Source organism: Cygnus atratus, chromosome Z, assembly GCF_013377495.2.
Source record: "Cygnus atratus isolate AKBS03 ecotype Queensland, Australia chromosome Z, CAtr_DNAZoo_HiC_assembly, whole genome shotgun sequence".
Lineage (NCBI taxonomy): Eukaryota > Metazoa > Chordata > Aves > Anseriformes > Anatidae > Cygnus > Cygnus atratus.
Genome location: NC_066396.1, coordinates 29,671,437 through 29,691,057, shown reverse-complemented (window position 1 = coordinate 29,691,057; position 19,621 = coordinate 29,671,437). Strand labels below are relative to the sequence as shown.

The 19,621-nt window shown below is 40.8% G+C and overlaps 1 protein-coding gene across 2 annotated transcripts in view; it reads right to left on the bottom strand.

Annotated features, from left to right (window-relative positions):
* JAK2 (Janus kinase 2) overlaps positions 1-19,621 on the bottom strand; it is a 109,793-nt gene that overhangs the window by 87,572 nt on the left and 2,600 nt on the right. The window contains exon 1 of one of the 2 annotated variants that reach the window (XM_050716459.1): positions 6,041-6,210. The exons of the other annotated variant lie outside the window; for it this stretch is intronic. The gene's annotated coding sequence lies outside the window, so the exon portion shown is untranslated. Of the gene's footprint in view, positions 1-6,040; positions 6,211-19,621 lie in introns of those variants that run through there. 2 annotated transcript variants of the gene reach the window in all.

Genomic DNA, 19,621 nt, shown 5'->3' with positions numbered 1-19,621 from the left:
AACACTGATCTCAACTCACAAGAGTAGGTATCCAAATTTCACACAAGCGATCTTAGACTCTGAAGAGTACAGTCTTGTAAAGCTGTATTAAATCTGATTGTACATGACAACAAAAGCTGCACACATTTCTGTGACTATATTATGATATGACTGTAATATATTCTATAGTAGAATTTCTAATGGTTCAGAAATAATCCAATGAGAGAAGTTGTACCAACAGTACTACAAAGTATGTCAAAATAGTGTCAGAAATAAGGCCAGAGATGCCAGTTATAATTTCCAAAGTCAGTCTGTACAAGAAGTACTTCTCTCCATGTGAGGTACATTTCATTGTGAGAGAAAGTATCTTTCTTTAGTAGTTTGATGATAATGTTGAAAAACAGTCAAGCTTTCAAGTGCATGTATCTTCCTGTCAGTCTTCACGCAACAGCCAATAAAATGGAAGTAGTTTGGCTTTGCGTCCAATTTTGATTCTTTCAGCTACAAGGAGAGGGTTTTAAAAAGCTTTCACTTCATTCAACTCCTTTTACTACCCCCATTTACAGAGGAGAGCAATGTTTTGCCTTCTTTACCTTTGTAGTCTGTAGGATTGGAATAAGACTGTTTTTGATTCTGTTTGTCCCTGTGGGGATGCCAGGTCATAGAGACCAGTTGCTATTTGGCTTTAACTCCAGATTTCCCAGCACATGGGAGTACTCCTTCGTACAGATGGGATATAACAAACATGTAAGTGGCTTTATTTCCCCTCTACATTTCAGTAAACATTTGTTCCGTTGCTTACCAGAGAAACATGCAGAGAGTTGGGTATTACTGTCCCTTGCAACTATATTCCATTTAGTTTATGAACAAACATGACATAAACTTAAGAAACAAACAGTATTGCTACATTTTGTAGAACCAGAACTAAACATCACAGCATGTCTGAATTCTTCACAACTGAGAAATGCTGCAGAAGAAAGGATCTTTGCTGGCATATACTCTCTAATGTCATAAACAGTACACCAACTATGCCACACATAGCAGACTTAATTTTATGTTCTTTTTCTGAACATCATTCTCCAACATGAGCCCTCACTTGAAGGCTGTATTGTTAAGAGCCTTTTGTCTTTATAACCTCAACAAAGCTTCCTATGTTATTTGACTATCATTAGAGCTTTCCAAAGCATCTTTAAAAAACAGACAAAAAAATCTCTTTCATCAGGAATTAATAGTTTTTTTTTTTTTCCAATAGCCTTAGCCTTCAAATGTTCTTGTGTTAGGCTTGTAGTCAAGTTTTACCGATATACTCGGAGAAATTCAGACACCACCTGTGACCCTGTTTCTATAACTGAGTCCATGAAAGTAATCCCATAATTTCATATTGAAGTCAACAGGGCTCCCAATCTAAATGCACTTGAACAACTGAGGCCTCCCAGGATTGCTTGAGAAATAAAGGTAGAAAATTTACTGTATATTTTTATGTAGCAAGATAAGATATTTAAAAGTAAAAAGATTTTTTTCTTATTTTAAAAATATCTTACAGTTCTGGAAACACAAGGAGCAGCACAACACACCAAAAAATTACAAACATTTTGCTTGTAACTAAGAAGTCCTTAGCTGTTGACCAAGATTAATGGAGAACAAAGACTGAAGATATTCATTTAAGGCATATTAGATTTCATTAAAGATCAATTTATTTCATACATGCAGAACGTCAATGTTAGGACTAAGAAATGTTAACACCGTTCTTATAAAATATTAAAAAACAAGAAATTTCTTTTTCATACTGTTTTTCAAAGACGGGCTGACTGCAGAAATAAAAAAGTCTCACTAATTGATTTAAACTGGTTTCTTAATTATTCTTATTAAATACTATAAAAACAAATCTTTAGGACCAGTAAAGTCAAAGAACCATTTTCTGACTTGTAGTTTATATATGCAAATAACTTTAATTGCATAACTTTGAACATACATAATCTTTAAGACACTTGTAAAATACATTCTTAAACCCTGAAATCTATTGCAACCCTTCGAGCACGAGCAAACAGATAAAGATTCAGCTAAGCTAGCTCAACTAGACTGTCAATACAAATTTCACATCAAGAAGAACACATAGCTCAGGAACCACAATAAATACCAGAACAAGTTCTACGCAGGTATGCACACAAAGCAAAAAGCGCCATCCTATACACACGTATGCAAGCATATAAACTCTTTCAGAGTTCCAGCCTAAGTAACCAATTTTTAGTCTCTTAAGGCTGTAAAAAGCTCCAGTTCTATTTCCCAGGCCTGGTACTGAATATGTTTTTCAACTTTCACGTAAGTACTGAACAGCAGCTTCAGGACATCAGTGGTGATAACTGGTCAACTTAGAATATCTTGATTTTGGTCTAGTCTTAACAAAATTGAGAGCTAGCCAAATGAAGAACAGAAGACTGATAACGTTTTATGTAAACAAATACAGACTATTAAAATCCTAGAAGAATAGTGTGCAGCTATTCCCACATGGCACTGAATTTTACGTCAAATGTAAGCTGTTAAAACAACCATGCAGCAGGATATGGAGTTCAACACCCTCTGCTAAATACAGGCACATGCAAGGCAAGAAACAGTATTACAATGAATGAAGAATGGGATCAAAAACATTCAAATTTCATCTGACATCTTGTCTTTTGTGACATTACAGAAAACAGAAAAACAGACTCATAGAAAAGCAACACAGATTTATTTAATCTATGGACAAATACTAATGATTCTAGGAAAAATACAGAAGGAAGTGCAGAAGAAGGGACAGAGGCACGGAAAAAATCAAAACACTGAATACTAATGCCTCTCTTCCTAACACAAGAGAATGTTTAACTGTGATTAAAAAGTGATCTATTAAAAACAAAAGAAACTGTGTAATAATACTGTAGAAGTCACTGTCATAACGACAAAAATGCAGAGACAACTCACATCATAAAAGGACAACATCTTTACTGGTTTAAAGGAAAATACCTATAGTTAGGCTGCACCCTTCAGGATATTTTTTTCCCTACAAGTCCAATTTAAATAGTTACGTTTGAATGTTTAATACGATGACTGCATAACCAAAATTACAGAGACAAATACCTTCCAGGCAGGTCATTCTACTTGTCTACTCAATAACTACCTACACTTTCCACCGAAGATAATTGCTTTCCAGTACAGGTCAACAAGCAGAAGTAAAGTTAGAAATTACTTTTAAAGATCAAATCAGCTGTACTCAATACCCATGATAACACTAGGGGATTCTATTTTATTCCATTTGATTCAGGTCTCTCCGTGTTCAGTACTGTATAACAAGAGAGTTGGTTACGGGGTGAGGAGTCAGCTTTTTTCTTCCAGCATCAGACAAGTTACAAACGACAGAACCAAGACACCTTACATTCGAGTCCTGTAGCTCTCAGTGTATTCCGATGGTCACCCAAGTGACAGATATCATGAAGTGCATAGATCAACTCAGCAATACATCCAAAAAGCACGTCTGTGCGTGTACTAAATAATCGACTACAGTTCTTCCAGCAGAACTACTATAAGGAAACTTTGTAGCGTACGTATGTTTTCGCTTTGCTTTTCAAGTCTCCAAAAAAATCTACCATATGGAATAGTTTGCAAAATCTCATATCCAGAAATTCAAGAAAGCTGATTATTTATCTTCTGATATAGAAGTCACATCTGAAACAAGTTAGAGAAATACAAATACAAGCCTGAGCTCAAATGTTGACTCAGATATTGCTAGTCTTACTCATATTAGTCATCTTACTGGGCTCATGCTGAGAACCCTGTGGGTGGACACATGAATTCATACAGAACCCACTGAAATCAGTGCACAGAGAGGATCAGATGCTCTAAAATAGCAACTCCATTAAGTTAAATGGAAAAAGTATAACTGTGTATTGCCTAATAACAGTGTTAATGTTTGCATGCAAGCCTTAGTGAAAAGAATGGGGGGACAGAAGGATGTTTATAATAGAAATGCTAACTTGTAATAGCACAGTACCACTAGCATAGGATAATTCAGGTTGAAAGGTACCTCACAAGGTCTCATCTAGTTCAACCTCCTACTCAAAGCTGCAGTTATTTTTATTTTAAAAAGCCATAAGGTTTTGATTGCTTATTCAGTATCAGTTATTCTTTTTTCAAAATCTCACTGCTACAGATTATTTTAGTTGATGCATGAGTAATTATTTTACCCTGCTTTTCAATGAAAGTTTCATAACTTCTGATAGTAGCTCCCTTTTAGGTACAAGTTACACAATTTAACTCACGCATTTGTTTACTGTTAGTATATATGTGAATCTTGTGTATTTCCCCTCTTGAGGTTCTTTCAGCCAAGACAGTTGAACATTTCCTGTTACTGCAAACATTTTCTCCAAGCTTTTTGTTTACTTTAAGTCATACAGGAAAAATGCCCCAGAACTGCGATAAAGAGACCAATGTCAAAAGTTACAACCCTGTTCAGTAACTGCTGCTCCTACAATTTCAGCAAGAGGATGCCACTGCTAGTACAAGATGGCAGTGACATTCACTTCAGTCATACTCCTGGTCACGCACAACACCAGCTCCGCACAGTTTGGAAATAGTTATTCTATTAGCCCAATCACCACTCCTAACAGATACACGTGAGAAGCAGTAGTCTCCTTTCATTTTCCATTCTGCAGTTCTAGTCAATCTGATTCCAGTCAACAAGGATGTTGAGCCATTTTCCACCTTGTGTAAACTTCTTGCTCATTAAAATTTCCCCTCCAGAAGCAAACACTACTTCCCTGTGTTGTTGTCATCAACATTTATGAAAACGAAAGAGCTCTTCTAAATGGTTCAGATTTAAGGCTTCTCAAGAAAGCACGCTTGCCGCCACTACCACTTCATACTGTAATACTACAGTTACTGAATACAATATTATTTAGTCACACCTCTGAAGTCACTGGGGACTCACTGTCTGCAAAGCAGAAGACAGTAGAAAAAAGGTAGCTATCACAGAGTCTTCAAACTACCATGTCATCGACCCTAGTCAGGGAACAAAACCAGGCACCTCTGAAGAACATCACTACTGTGTTATCCCCGTATCAGTTACGGGAAAGAGTGAGCAGGGCAAGAAAAAAAAATTAATCCACATAATCAGTCCGAGCTACCATTCCACACCGTGAACATAACCTCTTTACAATCTCCTGTCAATGTTGATTTTCTATAAAACACACAATTCAGAAATATTTCTCTCACCTGAACTGAATTAGTCAACATTAACTGTATTACTGGTGGCTAACATCAGAAACAACAGAGAGCTAGATGTTAAACTGGGATGCTGTACGGGGCTAAGATGTCAGAAACACTGGCTATCAACCAGCTAGTCTTACCTGCAAAATTGGATTTGAGACTTTAAGCGGCCTTCCCGGTTATGTTTCCTTCTGGCAAGCAACCAGAAAGAATAGCCTACGTCCCTCTGAACACAAGGACTTTATGGGAAACCAAAGCAATGTGTTTTCTCCCCTGACACAGAGAGGTGGGAAAGGAAATTTGAAGACAGAGCCAATTAGGTTGGCATTAGACACACACACAAAAAAAAAAAAAAAAAAAGGAAGGAGAAGTTTTATCTGCAGTTTTTTACTTCGTAGTAATAGTAATAACAGTCATTCATCTCGTGGAAGTTAATGAAGTTCACCAACAAGCGAGCATTTCCGCGCCCCGCCGCCAGCGCAGCGCAGGCACACCGAGGGAGCACCCCTCCGCTGCCGCCTCCCCGCTGCAGGCAGGCAGCTCCCCGCCGCGCCACAGCCCCGCGCTCCCGAGGCAGCGCTCCGGCCGCCCAGCGCCGCTCCGACAAGGCGCACGGCGCACGGGCCGCCCGCCCGGGGCCGCTCCCGCCGCCCAAGAGGCGAGGCCCGCCGCGCCCCCCGCCGTGCTCCCGCCGCAGGTACGGCCTACCCGCCGCCGCCCCAGTCCCGGTCCCGGCCCCGGTCCCGGCCCCGGTGACGCCGTCCAACCGCCCGCCAACCGCCCCCTCCGTCAAGGCCAGCGGACAACCGCCGCCGGCCCCACTCACCCGGCGGGGGCTCGGCGGGGCGGAGCGGCGCACGCAGGCGGCTTGCCCCTCAGCGCCCGCTCCCTCTCCATGCACGGCGCCGGGGGAGGCGGCGGCGGCGGTCGGCGGCGTGGTGCCGAGCCGAGCCGCGCTCTGCCCGCAGCCTCTTCACGGCCGCCCCGCCTCCCCCCCCCCCCTTCCCTTCCCTCACCCCCCTCCCAGCAACGGGCGGGGGCCGGGCCGCGGGGCTCCCGCCGCTTGCGTCATTACGCAGCTGCTAGGCGACGGGGCGGGGCCGCCGCCGGCCGTTACTCGCCCCGCGGTGGGGGGGGGCGGATTGCCCCGTGGCCGTTGCGCGGCCGTTGCGCGGCGGGTGTCAGGCTCCGCCTGGGGAGCGGGGCGGGGTGCGGGGGTAGTCGCGGGGAAGGGTCCCCCCGCTCCTGTGCTGTTCCTCCGGGGAATGGAAGGCTCTCGTCTCTCTCAGGTTTCCGTTTTCCGTCGCAAACGGGAGCCGCTGTGAGGTGAAAAGTGAAAGAAAGTGAGGTAAAGAGCCGCAGACCCCGCCGCCGGACTGACCTCGCCTTGGCCAGGCGTAGTAAACAGCAGCTCCCTTGGCAGGCGTGTGTGTTAGCCGGGGCAAGGGAAGAGTGCACCTTTTTTTCAGGCGATGTTTGTATCTGCTATTTCTGTCCTAGGTCTGGGCTTATTGCACAACCCTTAACTTTGAAAACGTACGCTTTTCTGTAACTTGTGTGATGACTGTGCTCCTTGTTTTCTTGCCCGTGCCAAGTAAACCTGCTTCAATTAAAACTCTGAAATAGGTGAGCTAGGTTGTCAGTTGGAACAAGCAGAAAGAGAAGGAGCTTGACTGCTGACCTGAAGAGATAGTGAGATAAGGAAAAACGCCAGTATCAGAGGACTCAATCTACAAAAAAGCACCATGAAGTCTTTTCCCAGGAGACAATCGAGAGAAGGACTGGGAAGAACTAAAAAGACAATTTGATCTGACATAGATTATGGCTGAAAATCACCAACAGATGCATGCGCAACTCTGACCAATTCCAAAGCAGACTGTTACCTGACTGCTAACAGAATTTGGTACTGTTAAAAAAAAAATGTTCTTTAAGGCAAACTTATCACTGCCATCTCCACAGTGACATGTTTTTAACTCTTTAAGCAGAAGAAAAGTGTTGCCTGTGTCATATGACATCATCTTATGGAAATCTAGGGCAATTCAGAATTAGAATTTAACTCAGTGTGTACATTGCTTTGCATATTTGGCTTTCTTGAATATGCAGTTTAAAGGACACTCAGTGATTTTGAAATAAAATCTATTATTTCTTATAGTGTATCTGTCTAGTCCCCTATCTCACTGGGAGTCTCTTTGGTACTACATCCTCTAATAATTTGCTTTTCATTTTTAATGCCTTTCTCTCTTTCCAGGCTGTCATGCTGAAAATTCACACAAGCACCTACTCCTGTGACACTGAAAACTTCTGACAAATTACAAAATAAAATAGTTCTAATTCCTCCAGAGTATAATCGCCACTGGTATCCAGACCGCTTAAAAGATCAGGAGAGTAGTGTAGTATGTTGGTTGTGCATCAGTGCATATCCAAGACTCTGCTCATCAAGATCTCTGTGGACGGAACACTGCAAATGCAAAGAATTTTACAAAAGTGAATGGGAATTCCTTAAATTATTGTTTGTAAAGCTTCCACATTTTAACAGTGTCAGGTATGGTTGGACCTTGAGAATCTGCCAAACTCTTGACTGATAAGAGAACACTGTCAGTTGATAGAGATTACAGAAGTCCTGTCTACATTATGACTCCCAACACTAGTTTACCTAGTGATACCAGACATTTTTGCTTGTTTGTGTTCCATTATATTTAATCACAATGTAGCATATTCTGCTATGAAATGTCTTGTTTTTTTCACTAGGCTGTTCAGGGTTGTTCATTATTTTCAACAGTGTTCCTGCTACTATGTTCATTTTTAGCAAGTCCTTTCAAAGACATCTGCACCGAAAACAGCATTTCGAATTTGCATCTTACTCTCATTAAAGCATTTCCCTTTCCTTTTGTCTTTGCTAAATGACCATATACACTTCACATACATTTGCATATTAACATGGGTACAATGGTGTCAGCCTGTGACATGTGGCAACTTACTCTTTTTAAGAGTGAACTATGATACAGCTTCATCCTGTTTACACCTGTCATTCTACATTTCCATGCTAAATCAGACACGAATATGTGTAAGCTGTACTAACAGGCATAACCACAACATTCTAAATTAAACAGGTATGTAAAACACTCAGAGACAGAAACTTACTAAACGTCCTCAAATAATGGACAAAAGTAACACTAGTTACATATGAACCATTATGTTACAACTGTTTTAACAATTTCCTTTCAGAGTTAGTCTGTTTGTTAAAGCAAGTTACAATTCTTGCCACCTTTGCAGAAGGCTTGGTTTTACTTCCTTGATACTTCTGTGTTCCAAATTCTGAAGTTCAAATGCAGACAAGGAAACAGATTTTGTTTCATCCTCATGTTCAAACAGCTAAAAATGATAGAAGCAGTTTCATTGTAATTATCGCAAACATTCTGCTAGTTGTGGTTAGCTTTGTCATTTTCAGCTGAAATTAAATTCAAAGTCTGTTCTTTATTCAGGAGGTTTTGGGGAATTATTTGCAAAACTTTCATGAGTTAGAACAAGACTAGAGAAGTTAGTTGCTTGTTTAAGTAATTTCTATGAAGTCAGAGTGCCTGTATGTCACTTTTTCTTCTTCTTTTGGAATCTTTCAGGATGTAAAGTGCTTAAAGATAAGTACATACATTTTTAATGGTTTTCCTTCCCCTGTTTTGGTAGGCCCAGCATTTGAGAGAAACAAATTCTGTTTAGAAACGTGCTCTTTCTTTAAATATCAGTCACAAAGAGCACTTCAAAGAAGTTTTTTCGGTATTTTTAGTCATTCTCAGAAAGCTATTTTTTTGAGCGGTATGAGCAAATACCCCATTGCTGAAGGAAAAATAAAATAAAAAAGAGGAAGAAGCACATGTAAATATGGTCTTGCATATAAATCAGCTCCTGAAAAATAGATAGATAAATAAATAAATAAAAAGAAAAAAGAAAACACCACAACTTTAATTCATCCACTTTGAAAATAAAGAATAAGAGAACAGCCATCTCTTGTTTTTGATACTCTCAGTTTACGCCTGATTTTGTCCCATTTTAGACACGGTTGGCCCTCCTGGTTGCCAGGGCATGCTGCTGACTCACATTCAACTTGCCATTGACCAGAACCCCCAGGTCCCTTTCTGTGGGGCTGGTCTCCGGCCTCTTTTTCACCAGTCTGTGATTGCCAGGGTTGCCCAGTCCCAGGTTCAGAGTCTGGCACTTGCTCTTGTTGAACTTCATACTGCTGGTGATTGTCCAGCTCTCTAATTTGCCAAGATCTCTCTGCAAGGCCTCTCTACCCATGACAGAGTCAAGAGCTCCTACTGATTTAGTGTCATCCACAAACTTACATGATACACCTTCAAGTCCTGTTTCCAAGTCATTTATGAAAACATTGAAGAGAACTGGCCTTAAAATGGAGCCCTGCAGAACCCCACTAGCTGATTTTAATAGTTTCTGACAGGTTTTATGCAAATAGAGAAAGATTAATTAATTTTTTTTATTAATTCTTTAACAAAGCTGACTGCCTCTTGTGAAGAGCAATGCCCACACCTATCTCCGTGACTCATTAAGTGTCCCAAGACTTTGAAGCCTGGCAGTCGTGTGGCTCAGCACATGTTGGTGTGGTTCTGATCTGGTGACAGAGTAAATGCATTTCTTGCCATGTTAGTTGAGTCACAATTCAGTAGCAGCTTGGGGAATCCTTATAAGGAGCATGTGCCTTTCTCCCATTGTAGGATAAAACTTAGTGTGCTGCCAAGAGTTGTGTGGATGGAAAAAGACAGCAGGCAAATGCAAGCAATTGTGTTAACTACAGTGCTTTTTGAATTTTGAAATACAATTCACTGATGGGAAATGGCTTGGTATAACTGGCATTACAGGGAACCATAAAATGCTGTCACTCTGACTTTCAGAGCTTTTTGCTGAGTGAACAGATAATGTATGCTAGCACCATCCAGCAAGGGAAAGTGTCAGAAAGAAAAGTCTGAGGTTCTTCTTCCTTAACAAAATCTAAACACAGAACAAAATGAGACAAAAAAAATAAAACTGCAACCTGAGTTGAAAGAGAAGACACAGACAATGTGAATCTCAGCTTGCAGTGTTTTTTAGTGGATCTGCAGTAAAAACTCCTGGTGTCCGCAATACAGATTCTTCTGGAGTCCACCGGAGTAGAACTCCATTAAGTTATTGTGGAGTCCGCCAAAGTAGGTCTCCACTGAGTTAAACACACACTTCATTTTGTATGTAATCAAGTTCTGCTTTTATACAAATAGAATATATTTATAATAATGAGGAGCTAAAATTGTACTATATTGGATCTAATTATCACCAGGAAAATAGAATATAATGCCAACAAAATGTCTTATTTGAAAATACTTTGGAAGTAGGGAAGTCTACTGGCTTGAATATCTCTTGTAGCAGATTTGTGGGCAGACAAGTTTTTGGTTGTTGTTGATGATGATGATGTTTTTTATGTTTGTTTTGTTTTTTAAATCTAAGCAGAATCAACTTAAATCTCCTTAAAATAGTCAAGCATGGAAAACTTCCTTCATATGAACAAACTACACTTCTTGTGTTCAGCCCTGAGTTTCCATTTATAGGGATTCAGAAATTGACATGAAGTACTGTAATGCAAAATTAAGATTCTAGTCCAAGTTTATGTAAATTCTCATCCTGGACAGTACTCAGGACTGTATAATGACTTGAATGCACCTGGGATCAGTTTGCGGAAAGGAAGTTTGTTATTTGAAAATAGATATTTTCACATGTGTACATACATTCATTTTTTTTTCTTATGTTTCAAGATATTTATGGACAGTTAGATGGAAACCTGTCTTAATTACTTTTCAAATCGAAGTTTCTAGAAGTTAAATATGTAGTGAGTAATGATATTGCATTTTAAAATGCAGTAAACTGCATCTCTATCCAGGTTCTTTTGAGCGAGTGGTGTTCCTCATGGGTCAATACTGGGATTGGCACTATTTAACATCTTTGTTGGTGACATGGACAGTGGGATTGAGTGCACCATCAGCAGGTTTGCTGATGACACCAAGCTGTGTGGTGTGGTCAACACACAGGAGGGAAGGGATGTCATCAAGAGGGACCTGGACAGGCTTGAGAGGTGGGCCTGTGCGAACCTCATGAGGTTCAACAAGGTGAAGTGCAAGGTCCTGCATCTGGGCCAGGGCAATCCCAAGCACAAATACAGGCAGAGAATGGATGGAGAACAACGCTGAAGAGAAGGACCTGGAGGTGTTGGTTGATAAGAAATTCAGCATGAGCCGGCCATGTACACTTGCAGCCTGGAAAGCCAACTGTATGCTGGGCTGCATCAAAAGCAGCACGGCCAGCAGGCCAAGGAAGGTGATTGTTCCCCTCTACTCTGCTCTTGTGAGACGCCACCTGGAGTCCTGCGTTCAGCTCTGCAGGCCCCAGCACAAGAAGGACAAGGACCAATACAAACAAGTCCAGAGGAGGGCCACGATCAAGGGTCTGGAGCACCTCTCCTGTGAAGACAGGCTGAGGGAGTTGGGGTTGTTCAGTCTGGAGAAGAGAAGGCTCCGGGGAGACCATACAGCGGCTTTCCAATACCTAAAGGGGGCCTACAGAAAAGCTGGAGAGAGACTCTTTGTCAGGGAATGTAGTGCTAGGACAAGGGGGAATGGCTTTTAAGTAAAAGAGTGGAGGTTTAGATTAGGTGATAGGAGGAAATTCTTCAGTCAGAGGGTGGTGATGTACTGGAATAGGTTGCCCAGAGAAGACGTGTATGTCCCATCCCTGGAAATGTTCAAGGCCAGGCTGGATGGGGCTTTGAGCAACCTGGTCTGGTGGGAGATGTTCCTGCTCATGGCAGGGGGTTAGAACTGGGTGATCTTTAAGGTCCCTTCCAACCCAAACTATTATATGATACTATAATTCCATGATTTCATGATTCTACGCTTCCTGAACTTCTTTGGCAGCACTTATCTATCTGTGAAAGTCATGAAACTTCAAAAGTTAATGTTTATATAACTTCATTTCAGCCAAACATTATTTTCTCACCCTGTTTTTTATCATTATTATTATTATTATTATTTATTTTTTTATTTTTTCATGTTTATATAACCTGTTCTTGTAATTTAATTTGCCGTAGTTGGTGAGACAGGGTGTGAGTATCATAGTGTCATACAGCTAGAAATAAAAGGGACAAAAGACAATAGAACTAACTTCTGTTAATGGTGAGGGTAACTAAATCCTCTTAAGGTCTACCATTGAAATTGTGGAATTTTCTCACTGGAGAGATCAACTTTCATGATATTTTTAACCACTTTTTTGCACTTCTGTGTACAAGTAAAGTACAATTACCAGGTTGCCTGAATGCAATATGAAAGTTAACGTCATAAAACTGCATCAAGTTTATCTTGTACTTTTTCCATACTGCCTACAGTGTCCACATCAATCACCAGAGACCTTGTAGAACAAGAGCCTTTAACACACACACACACACACACACAAGTATGTGAACAAGAATCATTCAGGAACTGTTTCTAAACCTCTTTAAATAGCTCACAGCAAAACCAAAGTAGAATATGTCATTTGTTTACTTATAATTTTTCCATTTATTCTTCTTATCTTCGTATTAGACAGTGAAGCTAATCAATTTCACTCTTGTTTCTACTCATTTTTATTTCTAGTCCTTAGTCCAAAGCAATAGCAAGTTGTGTTTGGGCTCCCAGTCCTGGAAAAACAATGCACAGACTTTAATTTAAAATCAGAAACATATTTCAGTTTGAAATAAAGTTATAACAATATGCATTGTGCTGATTTTTCACAAGCGTTACTTAATGATTGGTCACATGACAGTATGTATTAGACACTTTGCTTTATAGAATCATAGAAACATTGAGTCATTTGGGTTGGAAGGGACCTTAAAGATCATCTAATTCAACCCCCCCTGCCATGAGCAGGGACACATACCACTATCATTATTTCTGAAGAACTGACTTCATTTTGGGGGCATCTAATATCAGTGTTGGTATCAAATGAGAACACAGTGGCAAAACTGTAATATCAAAATACTTTAGAGTAAAAATAAATTACTACATATCTTTAATGTAGCTGTTTTCCTTTTGAATCTTATGGCCAATTTCAATTAAAACTGGCAGAAGCATAAGCAGTCCACAAATAAGTAAACTTCCACAAGTTTTGTGGAATATTGTGTTCTCACCTGATTAACAGATACTACCAGACAATGAAGAATGACACAGAGGAAAAGTAACAAGGAAGAAGACCAAGGAAGAAGATACCTTAAAAGTATTCTTACATGATATGCTTCAGTTAGATTTCAGAGATGTAAGCCACTTGATTTTAATGCTTCTGGAAGTGCTGGTGAAAGATAAATGGAGCCGGCACATTGCTGGCAGACAATGGAGGGACTGTGGATCTTTACCATCTCTAAAAGAACTTGGGGCTCAGAACCTCTGTACGGATTGGATATGAGTCTGGACCTCATAATCAGCTCAGAGCCACCCCATCTTTTGGAAGCCACCAACTGCTGCCCAGCTGGGGGCTTACTGCCAGCCCCTCTCCAGGTTCAGAAAGGTGCACCACCCGCGACATGCACAAGCCAGCAAAGAAGCATTTGTGCTAAGGAGAGAGGTCTCTTCTCCTGGCCACCACTGGAGTAGCCCTGCTTTAATTAATTGTGGGGTCAGGCTCCACATCATTTTAATTAACTACTAACTTTCACTGTTGCTGTGGAACAAACTGGTACAAACATCATCAAACCTGTGTTAGTCCCTCTTCTTTTTCTCCTTTATTTTTGAACTCCAACCACATTGGCTGGGCCTTTTCTTTGTAACTAAAACAATAAATCAGCATTCAGCTGTTTTCATTTCTCATTTCCAAAGAATGGCACCCAGCAGCTATTACATTTAAAAACATAGGTTCCTCATTCCACTTTTGTAGTGTAATGGAAATAAACCACATGGTCAAGCTCTCAGGGAGGGCATTTGGGGATTCAGAAATAGCTTCCACAATCTCCTCTTCCTGGAGGAGGAAGGATTTTTAAATGAGCAGTTCCAGCAAGTGTTCCTTCACACTGAGGCCCAAATGCAAAATAAAGAACGAGAGGTCTCCCTGAAGCAGAAAGGTACATGTCATCAGCTGTTGGGCTTCCTGACCTGACTTCTAGTTGATTACAGAAGACACTGCTGAGGCAGTTGCATGTGAGGTGTGGAGGCAGAGGCAGCAGCTCTGCTGGATCATCACAGGGAGTATTCTCCAAACATTTTTGGAAGATTTTGTGCAAAGGACCAAACAAATTTCAAGTGTTTACCTAATTGCATGAAAGAGTACAACTAGTTCTCATCCAGAGAAATGAGCGAAAGCTGTTTTTTGCCATGTGTTAAATGCCATGTCCAGCATGGAGCAGCATTGAGCCTGGCTCTCCTCTGGCCAGAGGAGCCACAAGAGTGAGGTTGGGGCACCTTCTTCCAGAGGGATAGATCTGGGGGCAAATCAAGCCCTCACAGCTGAGTTGAGCCCTGTGAGCCAATCCCTCCTCGTTTTGGATGTATTTTCTCTTGCATCCTCTGCTGCTGTGCGATGGAGTTAGCCAGAGGTGGAAAGCCCAGAGCTACCAGCAACCTGGCTGGAGGTATTTTTTGATAAGCAGAAGGAATATGCCACTACAACTGTGAACAAGGGACCCACTTTGTGTAGAAGAGATGCTGCAGCAGGCAACATAAATATTCTACTGATTTATGGGAGGGCTACCATTCAGTAAACGACAGAGGAAGCAGGCTGAAAAGATTGCCAGGAAGGCTGCTTTTACTAAAAACCACGATTTTTCTTCTTCCCCTCAAAAGTGAAACTAACATTATGACACACACACTGCTTGCTGAGCAGAGTATTTGGCTAGCAGCTGCAGTAACACCAGCAGGAATGTCTTGTCCTGGGGAGGGTGGGTGAGATACAGCTACTGAAATCCTACTGAAATTGACATTTCTTGGTTTGTTATATGAGGGGATGCTGCAAAAATATTCTGTCAAGTGTTGTGAATTATTTTTAATCCCTACAAAATGTTAGTGGGATAAAGAGCAATATTTTAAAATAGTTTAAAGTATTTTAAATATGAGGAGATGATGGAATCACTAGCACATTTACCCTGTTTTCTTTCATTATGTGCTTTTGTATCTTAGTGATATTTTTCCACTCCCCCACCCCCCTATGCCCCCGATTTGTATTCCTGCCCTGCTTCCTTTGAAAAGCAAAGAACTAAAAAGTTGTGTTGGTCCCCAAAACTCCTACTCTTAAACAAATGCTGTCTTTGTGTAGGAAATAGTCTTTCCAATGACAGTGGTATATACCTTATATAATGAATACACAATGTTAAAGAGAGAAAACTCCACAACATTGCTAAGCAAACACAACACTAGGTAAGCTTCCATCACAGAGGTTCCCAAAATAACAGTCTTTCGGCTTTGTAAGTGTGGACCAGATTTTAAGATTTTCTCTTGTGCAACACACAGCCCCTGGACTTTACAAGAAAATGCCCATTGTCTGTTTATTAGTGTGATGTGCCACTGATTTTAAAGCAGACCATACATTTTAGTAACTACCGAGAAGCTTTGATTTTTGCTGTTAGGTAGTTTGGTTTCTTGCTTTGCTTTACAACTTAGAGGTTTCATCTAGACAACTCTTAGTTTTCTTAAGTGTGTCAGATATGTCTTTCTGATACCGAAGCGGAAATCTTTTTACTTTGAGGTCTTTCAAAGAGTCAAACATACAGGATACCAAGGGCTCTCCGGTGTAGTACAAATCAGGAGCTGAAAGCTGACCAAGTAAAATAAGTACTTGCTTTTAAACAGTACATGATTAAATGCTAGAACTAATTTACAAAAACTGTGTAAAGGAAATGCCGTATCTCAGTTTTTCTACTGAAGACTTGAGGCCCTCCTGAACACTGTAATTTCCTTTGAAAGAGGAAGAATGTACTAGTATACTCTAATATACTCTGTACCTGGAGTCTGGAGGCCAGACTCCATGTAATTAGCAACCCCTCTTCATCCTAAACTTGACTACAAGATGACAAGCCTTCAAGGAGACCTCTGAGATGGAAGAGATGAAGAGAATCCTTTCGTTTCCACAGCAGGGATCAGTAAGGCACATTTAGTTATGCAGAACTCCAATGTATCTGGCAGCTTTTCCATTTTCTAAAATCTGGATAAGAGTCTTCACAGTGATGCAGATAAGTGAACAGCATTTGTTACAATTTAATCACTGGACAAAAGAGACATGCATCGGCTGTGTGAGTGGCCAGAGACAGCCTGCAGAGAAATCCATGCAAGTGCCAGCAGACAGAAGGGAGATGATCTAACAACTCAGAGCCCTGCAGCACCATGGTGGGGGCTGTTCTTCCAGCCTGTATGATGGAGGAATGGCTATGGAGATTACAGATGTAGGAAGAATGGGTCAGCAGAGAAAGACATCAGCTAGCACTTAGGATGCACCACAGAGGAAATCTTTCTCCAATAAAAGCCACAGGGTTTAGTCTTTACAAGAATCTAATACAGACAAAGTAACACAAACAAATCCTATGAATAAACCAAACGAATGAACGAACCAAATGGACAAACAGACAACAACAACAAAACAACAGAAAAAGAGCAGAAATAAGCCAGGGAAATCTGGGCCTGTAGAAATGCAATCTGTTTATAGTGCTCCTAATGTGAAGAAAATACTTAGACAGTTCTGAGAATCTGTGGATCTCAGTGTTTTCTACTCCAGCTCCCTGTGGGATACAAGAGAGACATTTCATTCTTCTGTACTCTAGGCACAAAGGCATTTCTTCAGAACACAGACTTAGGAACAGAAGGATAAAAATCTAAAATGCCAAGAGATTCATTACATGAATGCAAGCAATGCATCTTTTTATGTTTATATGCTGAAGGCTTGGGGAAAACAATTCAAATATTTCATTAATTAAAAAAATTACTCTTGCCTGAGGAAGACACATGGTGGAAGAAATCAATGAGGGATTTCACCAAAATGTGAATAGGTGTGAAAGCAGAAGTTTCAGTCAAGTTCTCTCAGAGCAGCTCTTTGAAAGTTGAGTCAGTAAAGAAAATGCCATTACTATAAACACAGTCAAGTTTTCACTCTGTGTTCCGTTCAGGCATTTCTGATCAAACTGCTCAACTCTTTTCTGTGTAGACTTGTTGGGCTGGGGAAAAGAAGACCACAAGTATTCTCTAATACCTGCCCTCTTAGCTATCAGTTACACCTTTTCATGAACGCTTCTTAACTTCAAGTTTTCAAGCCATTTGCTTATAATGTTTATTTAACTCTGCAAGCCAAGTCAGACGTGTTCATTTAACTTCCTTCTCTGGAAAAGTTATGAAGATTGTCCTAGGGGATACTTGAAAGTCAGTTAAAAAACAAAGCTATTACCAGGCATAATCAACATGGGATCATCACAGGAAAGTCCTTAGCAATTTATCTCCTTCTACAGTAAGGTCACCTACTTAATGAAGGGAAGGTGGTGGTTGTAAAATTTCTGCATTTCAGTAAGGCCTTTGATACCATCTCTCATGGTATTGTTCTGGACAAATTGTCCGACTATAAGATGAATGGGTACATGCTACACCGGCTGATGAAGCAGTTGAATAGAGCTCAAAGGGTTGTAGTGAAGGGGGCTACATCTGGCTGGTGGTCACTAATGATTTTTCCCCAGAGCTCAATTCTAGGTTGAGTCCTGTTCAACATTTTTATCAATGATCCGGATGCAGGAGTTGAACGTTTCCTTAGCAATTTGCTGATGATACTAAACTTGGAGATGCTGTTGACTCCCTGGAGGGACAAGAGGGATCTAGATACCTTGGATCATTGGCAATCATCAATGGCATGAAATTCAGCAAAGGTGAATGTCAGGTGCTGCACCTGGGACAGAGTAATGCCAGGTATAGACTGGAAGACGAGTGGCTGGACAGCAGATCAGCAGAAAGGGATCTGGGTGTGCTGGTCAACAGTAAGCTCAACGTGAGCCAGCAGCGTGCCCCGGCAGCCAAGAGGGCAAACTGCATTTTGGGGTGCATTAAACACAGCAGAGCCAGCCAGTCAAAAGAGTTGATCCTCCTGCTATATTTAACATTGGTTCGGCCTCACCTTGAATATTGTGTGCAGTACTGAGATCCACAATATAAAAAGGATGTTAAGGACCTTGAAAAAATCCAGAGGAGGGCAATAGAGCTGGTGAGACGGCTTGTAGGCATGTCTTATGAGGAGAGGCTGAAGGCACTTGGGTTAACTTCTCTGAAGGAGGACAAGAGGTGACCTCATTTCTGTCTACAACTTCCTCTCTTCTCTTCCAACAAGGGGAAGTGCTGGCCTCTGCTTCCTGGTCACCAATGACAGGATGTGTGGGAATGGCACAAAGCTGCACCAGGGAAGGTTCAGGCTGGACTTTAGGAAAAATTTCTTTACCGTAAAGGTGGTCAGTCCCTGAAACAGGCTTCCTAGAGAGGTGGTTGATGCCCCCTGCCTGCCAGTGTTCAAGAGACATTTGGACAATGCCCTCATTAATACACTTTAACTTTTGCTTAGCCCTGAAGTAGTCAGGCAGTTGGGCTAGACGATCTTTGAAGGTCCCTTCCAACCGAGCTATTCTAAATAAATAAATAAATAAATCTTTATTTGTACTTCAAAACTGAAAATAAAGAAGAAAAACTACTTGGGCAGCTGCCACAGTCTTCCTCTGACAGGGCTGGCCCCACATGGTGTAGCTTTAGCCTGTTCCACCCTCATTGCCCTCTTGTTGAGTAAAAAGCTGTTAAGGAGTCTGTGAGTTGTATAGAAGCCTGCTCTTCTAAGATGTTCTGCATACTGTGGAAAAGGCCAGATATTTTCAAATCAGCTTCTCTTCACTTTGAATACATAGGTCATTACTTAGAACAGACTGGAACAAGATATTGACACTGTTTCAAGGGAAAATTTGCTACTGACATCAGTAGTAAGAGATTAAGAAACAGTATTTTTATTAACAACCTGAAAACAAGAAACAGGAATAACACTTTTTAGGCTCTCCTATTGAGCTCTGATTTGTGGTGGATATTTTTTTCTGAAAGTGTATTACATACGTAAGTTACAAAAAAGCAAAGTGAAAATAAAAGGTAATACACTTGCAGCATGAGTTATGATGTCGCTTTTTATATTTAGTGCTCAGGAACATTTCATAGCAGAAACCTTTTCCTTCACATTCTCCATCTATAGATGTGTTTCCAGATACAAGTACTTAAGGAAATCTCTCAGGAAGCACTACAGAATCAAGCACCTTCTGAATGCCGAAACGCAAACAAGCTGCAAGCTTTTTATCTGTTTTTCTACTTAAACTTTGGTAACATTTAAAAAAAGACACACACACACAATAAATAATCAA